Consider the following 14,822-nt stretch of genomic DNA (forward strand, 5'->3'; position numbering starts at 1 on the left):
GATGTTTAATTCTATAGGTGGGCATTAATATCCCCAGGAAAGATGAGATTTGGGGAGGCTAAGCAAATATTGTAGAGCAAATAAGTGTACAGCTGTTATGGGAGTATAGGTCTATCTGTAGCCAAAGGACACCTGCCATTGTGACATAAAAGGACTTAGATAGATATGGGCTTATTTTAGAATTTCCTCCTACTAATTTGGGCTTAAAGTTTTCTTATTTATTTAAGATCTTTCTTTTTTCTTAATGCAGGTTAAAACTACTTTTGCATGATCCCATAGGTTTTGATATGTTGTATTTTCACTTTTGTTTGTTTCAAGATTTTTTTTTTTCCTCTTTTGATACCTTTTTTGTCCCATTGGTTGTTCAGGAGTATGTTATTGAATTTCCACAAATTTTTGAATTTTCCAACTTCTCTCCTGTTTTTCATTTCAAAACCATTGTGGTTGGAAGATACTTGGCATGATTTCAGATTTCTGAAATTTACTAAGACTTTTTGTGACCTTTCATATAATCTATCCTGGGGAAACTCATATGTGCACTTCCGAAGAATGTGTGTTCTGATGCTATTGGATGGAATGTTCCGTATATGTCTATTAGGTCCATTTGCTCAGAAATATGGTTCTGGTCTAATGTTTCCTTGTTGATTTTCCATCTCTAATTTATCTATTGTTGAAAGTGGGGTATTGAAGTCCCCTACTATTATTGAATTATTATCTACTTCTCCTTTCAGATCTGTTGGTATTTGCTTAATATATTTAAGTCCTTCAATGTTGGGTGCATATATATTTATGATTGTTATATCTACTTGATGAATTAACCCCTTTTTCATTATATAATGATCTTCTTTGTCTCTTGTTACTACTTTTGGCTTAAAGTCTTTTCTGTCTTGCATAAGTATAGCTGAGCTACCCCTACTTTGCTTTGTTTCGATTTGCATGAAATATCTCTATCCCTTCACTTTGAACCAACATATTCTTAAAGCTGAAGTGAGTCTATTGTAGGCAGCAAATAACTGGATCTTGTTTTTTTTGTTTGTTTGTTTTACCCATCCAGACTCTCTATGTCTTCTAAAATTTTTTTATGTTTTATCTATTTATTTAATTTATTTTCTTTTTTTAAAGTAAGCTCCATCGCCAGCATAGAGCCCAACGCAGGGCTGGAGCTTACGACCCTGAGATCAAGACCTGAGCTGAGACAAGAGTTAGACATTTAACTGAGAGCCACCCAGGCACCCCTGGACAGTTTTGTTATAATTGTCTTGGAGAAGATTATTTTGGATTTAAGTTTTTGGGGTGACCTATTAGCTTCATGAATTTGGATGTGTAACTCTTTCCCCAGGTTTGGGATGTTCCCGGCCATTATGTCTTTAAATAAGCTTTCTACTCCTTGCTTCCTCTCTTCTTCTGGAGCTCCAGTGACCCAAACATTGTTTCTTGGAATTGTGTTCTATCAGGCCTATAGGTATTCTTCATTCCTTTCTTTTTTCTTTTTATTCTCTGATTAAATCATTTGATTGATCTGTTTTCTAGATCATTTTTTTTAAAGATTTTATTTGTTTATTTGACAGAGATCACAAGTAGGCAGAGAGGCAGGCAGAGAGAGAGGAGGAAGCAGGCTCCCTGCTGAGCAGAGAGGCCGATGCGGGGCTTGATCCCAGGACCATGGGATCATGACCTGAGCCGAAGGCAGAGGCTTTAACCCATTGAGCCACCCAGTTTTGTAGATCATTGATTCTTCCCGGTTAACTCTGATACTGAAGCTCTCTATTCAGTTCTTTAGCTCAGTCATGTATTCTTCAACTCCAAAGTTTGGGTTTGTTTTTTTTTTTAAATGTCACCTGGGTGGCTCAGTCATTGGGTGTCTGCCTTCAGCTTGGGTCATAGTCCCAGCGTCCTGGGATCGAGCCCCGTGTCGTCAGCAAGCGGGGAGCCTTCCTGCTTCTCCCGCTCCCACTCCCCGTTTGTGTTCTCTCTCTTGCTGTCTCTCTCTGTCAGGTAAATAAATAAAATCTTTTTTAAAAAAGTGATGTTTTCTATATCTTTTTTTGAACTCATTTGTTCTTGTTTGAACTCTTGTTCTTGTACTGATATTGTTAAATTTTCTATTGGTGTTCTCTTGTAGCTCTCTGAGCATCCTCAGGACAATGATTTTTAAATTCTTTGTTGGGAAATTCTTTAGGACCAGTTACTAAGGGTTTTACTGTATTCCTTTGGTAGAGTCACAGTTCCCTAATTCTTTGTGATCTCTGTGGCCTTGTGTAGGTATCTGTGTATTTGGAAAAAAAATCACCTCTTCCAGATTTTATAGACTGACTTGATTAAGGAAAGACTTTCACCTATGGGTGGGGCACACTAGAGCATACTGAGCCCCCAGGTCTGGTGGCACTGGGCACCAAATTTGAAGGCATGTGGCAGCACCAGGTTGGGGATGAGAAGGACCTAATATCTTTCTTGCTCAGGCTACTGGGGTGAATAGCATTGACAACTGTGTGGTACTTGGTGCACACAGTGGGTGTCCATAGTAGCTGCAAGGGCTGTTGAGGTTCTTGGTGGTCTTCAGGTCCAGTGGCTAGGGAGCAGGGCAGGCAACAGTAGTGGTTGGAGCTGGTGATGTGCACATACTCCTCTACTGGGGCCTGTGTAATGGCAAGAGCTTGTTGTACTACACATAGTTGTGGGGGGTGGTGAGGGGAGACAGGCAACATTGGTTGGGGCATCTGCAGGGGCCCTGGCTGTTGGCATGTTCTTCCATGGCTGCACAGTTGCCCCCAGGCTTGTGCCTGCAGGGACATACTGGTGTATAGCTGTAGGGACTGACGGCAAGTAAGCACAGTGGTGTAGGCTAGAACAAAGGGCAGGGCCTGATCTGGGCCCACAAGCGGGTGGGGAGACCCTGCCCCTGTGGCTCCACAGTCTCTCCCTGGGTATGCACATGGCAGCTGAGGTTAGGGAGAGTTGGCAGGCCACCGGGTGCACGTGCACAGAGTGGCTGGCTGAGTGTGCACCCAGCAGTGGGTGTCAGCTGTGGGGGTTTGTGCTGGTGTCTTGTGTTCTTGCAGCTGCAGAGGCCTGGGCTGATTGCTGGTGTAGTTCCTGTCTCTGATGGGGGGCTGAAGTGCTGGGGGTGGGGGGTGGGTAGCAGACAGACTCAGGTGGCTGGCATCTCCAAATGAGAACACCTGTGGGATGAAATCTGGTGAAATCCTCCGGGTTTCTGTTGCATCTGTGCTGACCATTAGTTTCTTCAGTAGCAAACTGCCGGATTAGTCTGCAAATCGGGCCCCTGTGAACTGCGATTGCTCCTGCTGCATGACTACTATTGGTAGCGCCTGCATTCCGAGCTGTCTCTGTCTTTCTCTGCTATGCTGGACTTCGGAGGGTGAAACCAAAGGAGGACCTATGAGTGGTGCCCCCAAAGGCTGTGTAAGCTGATTGCTCACCCTACTATGCTTTTTCTGACAAAGGGAACTCTTTCTACCTGGGAAGTGCCCTCTTGGCTAGCACGGTGCTGGCTGGAGGTGGGATGATGTAGGAAAATGAAGCTGTCTTCACTCCCTTCTTGTGCGATTTCAGGTGTTTTCTTCCACTGTGTAGTTCAAGTTTCTTGAGTGGATGCCAGAGCTCTCCTAGAGCTCCTTTTGTTTGCGAATAGCTGTCTGATTGTTGATCTGTGTTGTAGGGGACAGGAGGCTGCGTGCACTTATGTCACCATTTTGGGCTCATCTGTTGTTTTGTGGCTGATACTTTTCAGCCTTCTACTCCAGTGAAGCCACAAATACCCTCATCTACATTTAAGACTCCTTTCTTTTCCCTTTGGGAGAACATTGGCTAGAGCTCAGTCAACCTAATTTCAACATAACTGTTTTTTGAAAATTCCCTGGTAGCCTCCTTTGTCCATGCTTAAATGATTATGGAAGTCTAGAAGGGAGACCTCTAATGCATTAACCCATTTTTTTCATGTCAGTGAAATGAAAGTTTTATGGGACTCTTCACTCTGAAAAGTTTTCTCAGCTGCTCTGTTACCACTCAACTAAGGACGTCTGAAGGTGAGAATCTGTCCTAGACTGAGGGCAGCTAGTGTACACAGAAATGTCAAACAGATCAGAAATAGATGCAGCTCCTTCAAGCCTCCAGCTGGACGTGTCCTGGCAGAGTGGAATCTGGTCTTCTTTGTTTTGGAACATCAGCTCATTGTTCTTTAATACCTTTTAACCTGGAAAAGTTAAATAGTCTTCAATAACTGAAAGCACCCTATGCTATCAGGATTAGTGTTGAAATCTTCCAGCCCACTGAGTAGACAGCAGCTAGTCCTTTGATAACTATCTGCAGAGTCTCTGGCGGGGAGACTAACCACATGACCGCTGCTTCCTTTATTTCACCCATCTCTGAGCAGCATGAAGGCTTAATTCAGTCAGTAAAGAGATTTTCAAACACGTGCCTGCAGATTGGTATGAACTGGCTGTACATCAGATTTATCTGGTGAGATTTTTCTAAGATATGACCCATCCCTGAGGAACGGGGAGAGTTTAGAAATATAAATAATATAAATATAAATTTAAAGACAAATATAAATACAAATATAGTTCCTCCAGTAATTTTGGTGAATAGCCAGACTTTGGAACCTGGCCCAGAGCATCAAAGAGAAATGTAGCTCCTTCCCTTAACTTAAGAACTTTGCACTACTGTCTGGAGCAATGTTGTCCAGTTTGGTAGGTGGTAGCCACTAGCCATGTATGGCCACTGAGCATTTCAAGTGTGAGTAGCTACTTGAGATTTCAAAGACATGTTGACATACAATATTTGAAACATATTGGGTCATGCAGAAATTTTATAAAACCTGATTTCACCTGTTTCCCTGTACATATTTATTTATTATATATAGACGACGACATCATGAAAGTGCTGTAATCTTTTTTTTTTTTTTAAGATTTTATTTTAAGTAATCTCTACTCAATGTGGGGCTCAAACTTACAACCCTGAGATCAAGAGTCACATGCTCAGGGCACCTGGGTGGTTCAGTTGTTAGGCGTCTGCCTTCAGCTCGGGTCATGATCCCAGGGTCCTGGCTGTGTCTCTGTTAAACAAATAAATAAATTCTTAAAAAAAAAAAAAAAAAAGAGCCACATGCTCTATTGACTGAGCCAGCCAAGTGCCCATCTTTTACATATTTTAATGTTGCTACCAAACATTTAAAATTACATATGCAGCTTGCATTGTATTTCTGCTGGACAGTTCTGATCTGGAAGGTATTTGTCCCATGAGCCAGGGAACTTTTGAGTCATAAAATTCTAAAGTTTAGAGAATATTGTAGATGATACAACCCTTTCATTTCATAAATGAGGATACTGGCACCCAGGTGGGTGAAGTGACTTATTTAGGTCACCAGAATTGATGGCAGAGCCAGGATGTCTCTGAATCACATATACTTGGATCCCCATCCCGTGCTAGCGTCTCTCACCCATGCTGCCTGTGTTTAGCTGCAGTAGCTCTACTGAGTGTTTCAGGGGTCCTGCAAGTCTGGGGCATAGCAAGTTTCACCACCTACTGCCCCTACTGCAGTTTTTGCTCACAGGTTCCTGTCTGCATAGCTGGTGCTTCCAAAATTCATTACTAAAAAGCCATCTTTGAGCCTAAGCTGCTGTCTCCCCTTTTCACCATCTCACATTAATTACTAGCTTTGACTCTGCACAGAGCTGTGGTTTTTGTGAGGTCTTGGTATTTTTCCAAAGCATGGCTTAAAAAACCAAAAAACAAACAAAAACTGTCTAGCTAATTAAGAAGCGTGAACCTTAGAAATTCCTTAATCGTGTTCCCCCCACCCCAAATGTCTACACATCCTGATTTTCTCTGGCATCTACCGAACAGTGTTGTTTCTCTTCCCTTTTCAAGTACTAGCTCACTCTTCAGAAGGATCAAGTGCTGATGGGTAGAGAGCCACTCCCTGGTTCCTGCCCTTTAACCATAAAAACAAGTTATTTATTTATTTATTTTTTACATGGCATCAGCAGAGACTTGTTTATATAAAACTTTTTTAAACCAAAACCAAAAATATTTTCCTTCTCTCTTATCCTTTAATAAACTATTTGAGAATTTTAAAGATTTTATTTATTTATTTATTCGTTCATTTATTTATTTAGCGTGTGTGAGCAGGGGGAGGGGCAGAGGGAGAGGAAGCGAGAGAGAATCCCAAGCAGACTCAGCGCTGAGCTTGAGCCAATGCAAAGCTCAGTCTCAGGACCTTGAGATCATGGCCTGAGAGGAAATCAAGAGTTGGACCCTCAACAGCCTGAGCCACCCAGGTGCCCCAAACCATTTGAGAATTTTTAAAAAATAATGTTATTGGTAGCATCCAAAATATTTCTAGAACCCTCTCCCCACCTCCATAGGAATATTTGCTGCTCTAAATGGTGCATTCCAGGAACCTACTTCCCTGGATGATTCCAAATCTGTTGAGATCCATGTATCTGCGTTTCCAAAATGTATGAAAATCCATTTATGTGTGTTAAAGTCAGTGAAGACACAAAGAAATACCTGACTAATGTCTTTGCGTTTTCGTGTATATCATTCTGGATTCCTTAGATTTACTCTGTCTTTTTAAATGAAAGACAGATGGGGCACCTGGGTGGCTCAGTGGGTTAAGCCTCTGCCTTCAGCTCAGGTCATGATCCCAGGGTCCTGGGATTGAGCCCCGCATTGGGCTCTCCGCTCAGCAGGGAGCCTGCTTCCCTCTCTCTCTCTCTGCCTGCCTCTTCACCTACTTGTGATCTCTGTCAAATAAATAAATAAATAAAATCTCTAAATGAAAGACAGACTAAAATGGAAAATGTAATATCAGTTTCTGAAACTGTCTTATATGTATCTATTTCTATATCTTTCTCATCTATTGATTATCTCTTGTCTATCAGCTATATACCCATATTAGTTTTTAGCTTTAAAATGTTTGAAGAAAATCTGCCTCAGGGTAACAGTCAGAAACCGATTATGAGACTTTGTAACTATTCTTATGATTTCTTGGTAGACTGAATAGGGAACACTTCCTCTAAGTTTGTAGATGTGACAGCATCCTTCTTTCACAACTTCTTCCCACAACTCCCATGTTAGTTTTTTGCCTTTTAAAACTGTGCGGAGAGACATAAAAAATGGGGAGAGGGCTGACACTAAGTGTTATGGACATCTTGATAAATTATCAGAGGCCTTGGCTTGGATGGCTCCAAGCCCTCTGGGCCAGACCTGGCTGACGTTCCTCCTCACTGAAGCCATTCAGCAGAAGAGGCAGACGGAATGCCAGCTCCTCGAGGGCTTGCCTTGATGGGACCAGACTGTCAGTGGTGCATTAAATGAAAGAGGTTGTAGAAAAGTTTGGACACCTGTTTAGACATCGTCTTTCATGTGTCATGCCTCAAGCATGTACTTGAAGGTCCGTAGCCAATGAGACTTATTTGTACTTCTGAGCAGTAGGACTACCAAACCAGTAATGGAAATTTAAAGGAAAAACTTTATAATGATATATAAAAGCAGAACATAATTCTGCTTCAGTCACCCACTTAAGTCTCCAGTCAGAAGTGGATGCTTCACTCAAGATATAGAATGTGGCACTTTTTAAATTGTTGATTCAGAATAATTGAGCCACTGTTTGCTATCTCAACGTCAAAGCAGCAGAAGTCACATACAAAGATTGAGGCCAAAAATAATTTACATTTTCTGATTTATCCTTCATTACACCAATTCTGCTTATCAGGGAAAGAAAGACATGGACATATTCTGCTTCAGTTTCTGGTAAAGCTGGCAAATAGGACTTGCTTATATATTTCTGAACTAAGAAAATACAGATAGTTCTAGTTCTGACAATGCTTCTTGTGACAAAAACAACATTTTATGTTTAGAATGGTGTTTCAGCAACTTCCTAACTGAAAGTGAATAGTATATTTGTCCAGCTTCTTAGTAGTAAAATGCTATTTTAAAATAACCACTGTTACCATTACTAATGAATTTTAGTAGTCATTGTCAACCATGATGATCAAATTTAAATTAAATATATCTTTCTTCCTATTTATAATTTTAGGTCAGCTACTATAGTCATATGTCTTGTTTCCTATAGGTAGTAAATATAATGTAGTAATTTTCTACATATGGAAGAGTTCTACATATGGAAGCTTCTTAGCTTTCAAAGAATGACATCTGATTGGTGAGGGGCATGCAAATTCAGTAGTTTCTTTCACTCTCAAAATAGAAACTGTAATATAGATCTTTCATTTCAATACAGTAAATATAAAGGGTGATGTGGTTAAGTGGCAACAGCTGGGAGTTTTGCAGTATTATTAAAAATTAGAATTCTATAATATTTCTTTTCCCTTCAAGCATTTGTTAATCTCCACTCATCTGTGGTTCTAAGTGTTGGTATAGCTTGCTTTCCTCATAAAGTGATATCATTGACTTGTGAAGCAAAATCTTTTAGGTTAAATTGCTAGGCCATGGTCATTCTTAGTGGGATCCAATAAAAGCAAAATTCATATGGCAACATCATTTTCAAACAATTCCCCACCACGTTATGTTTTTCTTATAAACTTGCTTACAGAGAATGAATAGTATCCTATATCCACATATGGAAAGAAAGTCACATCTTTTTTTTTTTTTTTTAAGATTTTATTTTTTTATCAGAGAGAGAGAAAGAGAGAGAGCATGGGTAGGGGGGAGGGGCAAAAGGAAGGCAGAAGCAGGCTCCACACTGAGCAAGGAGCCTCAGGCAGGACTCTGTCTCAGGACGCTGGGATATTGATCTGAGCAGAAGTCAGATGTTTAACCAACTGAGCCACCCAGACGTCCTGAAAGTCACACCTTGGCATATCCTCTAGCATTTCATTTATAATTTCCCTGGTAGTGTTTATTTATTGAAAGATGCAGAAAATCTTTGAAAGCTCGTTTTTGAAGAACTCGTAAATGAAGGTGACACAATTAGCCTCCTTCCAACAGAGTATGGTTTTGTTTTTTTTTAAGATTTTATTTATTTGTCAGAGAAAGACTATAAGCAGGGGGAGCAGCAGGCAGAGCAGGCAGAAGGAGAAGCAGGCTCCCCTCTGAGCAGGGAGCCCTATGTGGGACCCCATCCTAGGACCCTGGGATCACGACCTGAGCCAAAGGCACTTAACCAACTGAGTCACGCAGACATCCCAGAGTATGGATTTTTTAGTAGATGTACCAATCTGATGTTAATTCTCTTGTTGCTTTGTGACCACTAGTATGGATATTTAGCATGTTTATGTTTGAAAATGTTGCCACCTTGGCCTCATTAGAACAAAATTCTAACTAAGCCATCTGCTCAAATACTATTCTTTTTTTTTATTTTTTTTTATTTTTTTTATTTTTTCAGCATAACAGTATTCATTATTTTTGCACCACACCCAGTGCTCCATGCAATCTGTGCCATCTACAATACCCACCACCTGGTGCCCCCAACCTCCCACCCCCCACCCCTTCAAAATTCTCAGATCGTTTTTCAGAGTCCATAGTCTCTCATGGTTCACCTCCCCTTCCAATTTCCCTCAACTCCCTTCTCCTCTCCATCTCCCCTTGTCCTCCATGCTATGCTCAAATACTATTCTTAATAACTCTCCTATTGAACCCCAGGACTGTTAAGGAGATTGTTAGTTTTGATTCGTGAGTTACTTGTTCCTGTCTGATGAGTTCAAAGTTTTTAATTGTTGAGTTTTTAACTGTTTCATGTGCCTGGGAGAGAAAAAGAAAAAATATCTAAAGGTTGTGTTTTCTACTCTTATGTGCTAACTTTTGTGCTGACAGTATTACAATTAAATTCACTGGTCAGACCTCTGGTAATTTGAGATGTTTTAAAATTTCATTTTTATATAACTGTTACATATTTGGGCAAAGTGACATCTACAGTTTTTATCCTAGAGTGATTTATATCCTAGTATTGAAGGAGATTTTGAAATTACATAATTCAGAACATAAGTTTTAATATACTAAGAAATACCCATAGTTCTTTTATTTATATGGTTGAATGACCTTATTGAGATTTACAAAATAACCATATGTTTGTTTCTTAGAATTACCCCTAGACTCTAAATTTGTAAGATTCTTTTTTTTTAAATTAAAGATTTTATTTATTTATTTGAGACAGAGAGAGCACAAGCAGGGCAAGGGGCAGAAAGGGACAAGCAGATTCCACACTGAGCACAGAGACTTTATGCTTGGCTTGATCCCCAGACACGGAGATCATGACCTCAACTGACTAAGTCACCCAGGCACCCCTGTAAGATTCTTTTAAAATATCTCATAGGCATCTGGCTACTATCCAAACCCTCATTTAGTCTTATACAGTGGAAAGACACTGACCATCAAATAAATCTTTAATTTTTATGAAGGAAAAAGAACCATGTATCTAGCAAATGTACTTTCAAAATAGCAATTCTTAAAAAAAAAGATGCTATTTAATACACTACATCACCTGATTAATAAAAAGGGATTAACAAATGTATTTGTATCTGCAACTATAAAATAGAGCTATCCTATTACTTTCCTTTTGATGTACAGTATCCAGATTATATTATATTGCATGTATATGTCATTATATTAAAATCCATACTGTTTTAGGACTGAAAGACCCCTAGTGATCTTCTACACCAGTGCTTCTCAGATTGGATTTACCTGCAGTGCTTTAAAACTTGCTTAGCATAAGCACCCTGTAACAAATGGAAATCTCTGAAATTAGACCCCAGACATCAAAGGTTTAAAAATTCCCCAGGTGATTCAATGGGAGGCCTCGCATAATAGTAAGTGGCCTAGGCCAGTGATCCTCAAATTTGTGCATAAGAACCACCTATAGAATTTTGTTACAACATGGATTCTTGGTCCTTACTCCCAGAGGATCTAATTCAGTACATCTGGACTTGGGTCTGAAGCGCTTCAAAATCCCAGGGGATGTGGACTGAACTGAGCCCCACCCCCATTCATTTGTTAAAGATAGGGCTTTTAGGAGGTAAAGTTACTTGAGGTCATAAAAGTGGGGTCATCCTGTAGGACTGGTGGCCTTATGAGAAGAAGAAAAGAGAACGATCCTTCTCTTTCTACACATGCATGCCCCTGGAGAGGCCATGTGAGGACACAGTGAGAAAACAGGAAAAGAGCCCCCCTTCCCCCAAAACCAAATTGATCTTGGACTTTCTAGCCTCCACTACTGTGAGAAATAAATTTCTGTTGTGTAAGACACCCAGCTTCCGGTATTCTGTTGTGGCAGCCCAAGCTGACTAATAGGCCAAGCGGTGCAAGCGGTGCTGATGCTGGTGGTCCATAGACCGCATTCTGAGTACACTAGCTGAAGCCACATACCCCAGGAATTCGGTATCAATTTGTCTGAGGATAAGTGCAGGGCATCATTATTTTTTAATGTTTCCCGGGTGATGTTGATGTATAACCAGGACTGAGAACCTCTGATCAAGGCCAATTGCTTCAACTTAAAGCTAATGACACTGAGACTCAAGGAGGTTAAGTGGTTTGCCCTAGTTATCATGTATGCTATTGCTAAATTTTCCAGATTTATAGGGGGAGAAAAAATTTCTCCTGAGGCCGCACACTAGTATGTGAAAGATTGAGCCTTAGACCCCAACACTCTCCATTTCTAGGACTGACCCATTCATTTCTCCCCAAACAACATTAATTTGTTTAATTCAGGTAGATTCATTTTAAGTGGTTTTATCATTGTAGTACAATCCAAGAATGTTGTATTCTGTGTTCTAGGTCTGCTCCAAAATTGTTGCTATTTGTTATGACATGCTTAATGACTGATCATAAAGTGAGATTATACACACACACACACACACACACACACACACACACACACACACGATTCATATGTATATATGTACCTCCATGTGGCTGATCTTCACACTGTAACAGTAATGTACTCACTATGAATAAAAACACTGCCATCTAGCATTACCCTTTTTTTTTTCATTTAAAGATTTTTATTTATTTATTTGAGAAAGAGCATGAGCAGAGAGGAGGGGTAGAGGCAGAGAGAGAGGGAGAAGCAGACTCCCAGCTGAGCAGAGAACCTGCCATGGGACATGATCCCAGGACCCTGGGATCATAACCTTAACTGTCTGAGCCATCCAGGTGCCCTAGCATTGTCCTTCTTGCAAGTAGCAGGAAGTGTAGAAAGTTGAGTCATGCAATAAAAATGTGAAAATTTGTTAAAACTTTTGAGTGCCTTAAAAATCTCAGGCATAATGAGGATAAATGACTCAAGGAAGGTAAAAGCTTATTGAGAATTTTACCTCAAGGACAGGAGTTTGGTTAGGTGATAACTGTTAAATAATGTAGTGAGGAGCATACTTGGCCCACATGTCAGTGGAAAATTCTATGTAGCTTACACTATCAAGTTTAACAGTGCTGAATGCAGGGTGCCATCAATTTACATTTTGAATAGGAATTTGATTTCCTCCAAAAATAAAGCTTACTTCTCCATATGCATCAATATTTTGTTAATGGGAAGAATGCAGATTTTTTTTTTTAAGATTTTATTTATTTATTTGAGAGAGAGAGATCACAAGTAGGCAGAGAGGCAGGCAGAGAGAGAGGAGGAAGCAGGCTCCCCACTGAGCAGGAAGCCCGATGCGGGGCTCAATCCCAGGACCCCAGGATCATGACCCGAGCCGAAGGCAGAGGCTCTAACCCACTGAGCCACCCAGGCGCCCCTGGGAAGAATGCAGATTTACATTTTAAAATAAATTGCTACAGTTCATGTACAATATGAGAACCTCAAAAGAAGAAGTTAGACTTTTTTGGCCAATGATACAGTATGGAGAAGTGGGAAGAAGAACATGCAGCTAGGACCCAGCCTTCCCATCTCTACCAGTAATTAGCAACAGGAACTGGCAGTCACCACCTATGCTAACCTCATTTTCTTAGGAAAATAAAAGGGTTGGCATATGATTATTCCAAGGTTTCTTCTTTCTTCTTTTTTGCATAGATGAGAAGTGCTTCTAAGAAATGCTGTTTTTCTGTTAGACTGTAGTTGGGTTTCTTATTTTGCTGTTTTAGGTTTTTTTTTTGTTTTTTGTTTTTTTTTTTGCCTTTTTAGCAATTTTAAAAACACCAGTGTTTTCCATTTGGCCATGAAGAGCAAAAATGGCCACCCCAAAATGGAATTATTTATAAAAATCATAAGAACTAGAATGCTGAAGAAGCTATCTGTATTCTTTGGAGTTTGTTTAGAAAAATGTATGGAAAAATGTCATTGGGTTACATACTTAGGTTTAATATCAGCAAACTGGCAATTATTCCTGTCATCCAAAGATCATCTGAAAGATTTTATCAAAATCCAAAACAGCCAAGATTTTCTTTGCTTAATACAGTTGATGTCATTGGCAGAAGAAAAAGTCCTGAGTAGCCTAGATGTTAAATGTTTCATTGGAACTTAGTATTTATAATACTTGGGCAGCAGAAATTTGAAGTGAAACATTCACTACTGAAACAACTTCACGGGGCGCCTGAGTGGCTCAGTGGGTTAGAGCCTCTGCCTTCGGCTCAGGTCATGATCCCAGGGTCCTGGGATTGAGCCCCTCATCGGGCTCTCTGCTTAGCGGGGAGCCTGCTTCCTCCTCTCCCTCCTGCCTGCCTCTCTGACTACTTGTGATCTCTGTCTATCAAATTAAAAAAAAAAAAAAAGATTCTCTCTCCCTTTCTCTCTGCCCCCTGCCTGTTCTTTCTTTCTCTCTCTCTCATAATGAAGAAATAAATCTTAAAAAAAAAACAAACAAACAACTTCACTAGTTCAGCTAATACTAAAACCAAGTATTACTTCTTCAAATTGCATATCCAACAGTAGTGCTTAGAAATAAATATATTAGGGGTGCCTGGGTGGCTCAGTGGGTTAAAGCCTCTGCCTTCGGCTCAGGTCATGATCCCAGTCCTGGGATCAAGCCCCACATCAGGCTCTCTGCTCAGCGGGGAGCCTGCTTCCCCCTCTCTCTCTGCCTGCCTCTCTGCCTACTTGTGATCTCTGTCTCTCAAATAAATAAAATCTTAAAAAAAAAAAAAGAAAAGAAAAATAAATATATTAGTGAACTGGTAAATGAAAAGCAATCTTCACAATATTTTATGTAAATGAAAGTAAATATAAAGCAATCTTCGCAATGTTGTATGTAATTATTAAATCATTATCGATTATATGGTAAATTAATATATTATCAAAATCTAATGCTTCATTTGGTTCAAGTGCCCATTTAGTAACACTTCTACAAAATGGTGGTCCCCAAACTTTCTATATATTGGAATCACAGGGCTTTAAACACCCCAGTCAGTATGCTTTGATTGGCACAGGCCACCAGAAGCTCTAAAAGCTCCCTAGATTGTTCTAATGCAATGGAACATTGGTTCTGACTTTGGCTGCACACTGGAACCATCTGGGATATTTAACAACATGTGGGATGCCAAAGCTTCATTCTAGAAAGAATTAAATCTGAATTTCTGAGAGTGAGCCTCAGCATTGCTGTGTTTTTAGGTACTCCCCCCACCCCAGGTGATGCTAATATGGCATTAGAATTACTACTACAGAATATTGCCAAAGCAACTCCTTATCCTCCTAAATACATTAGCATAAAGTCCCATAAGGCTTAGCTTCCAAACTAATGCAAACCTGGCCTAATCTCAACTACTTTTAGCCGCATTGTGAGTGAGTGGGGTGCATGAAGACAGAAGTTGGGTTATTTCTTGGAATAACACACTGAAATAGCACATGAACATTGGATAACCAGATTCCTGCGCCATGAACCTGTCCTCAGAATCTTCTTAAAGCAATTCTTCCT

General features: G+C 40.2%; 1 protein-coding gene and 1 long non-coding RNA gene across 2 annotated transcripts in view; both read left to right on the forward strand.

The window, feature by feature from the left end:
* DSE (dermatan sulfate epimerase) overlaps positions 1-14,822 on the forward strand; it is a 108,254-nt gene that overhangs the window by 746 nt on the left and 92,686 nt on the right. The gene's annotated exons all lie outside the window — the stretch shown is intronic.
* On the forward strand, positions 3,436-12,006 carry LOC125102214 (uncharacterized). The gene is made up of 3 exons (XR_007128069.1): positions 3,436-4,046; positions 10,609-10,759; positions 11,035-12,006. It is a non-coding gene; the product is annotated as an uncharacterized LOC125102214 (long non-coding RNA).

Source organism: Lutra lutra, chromosome 6, assembly GCF_902655055.1.
Source record: "Lutra lutra chromosome 6, mLutLut1.2, whole genome shotgun sequence".
NCBI classification, from domain to species: domain Eukaryota; kingdom Metazoa; phylum Chordata; class Mammalia; order Carnivora; family Mustelidae; genus Lutra; species Lutra lutra.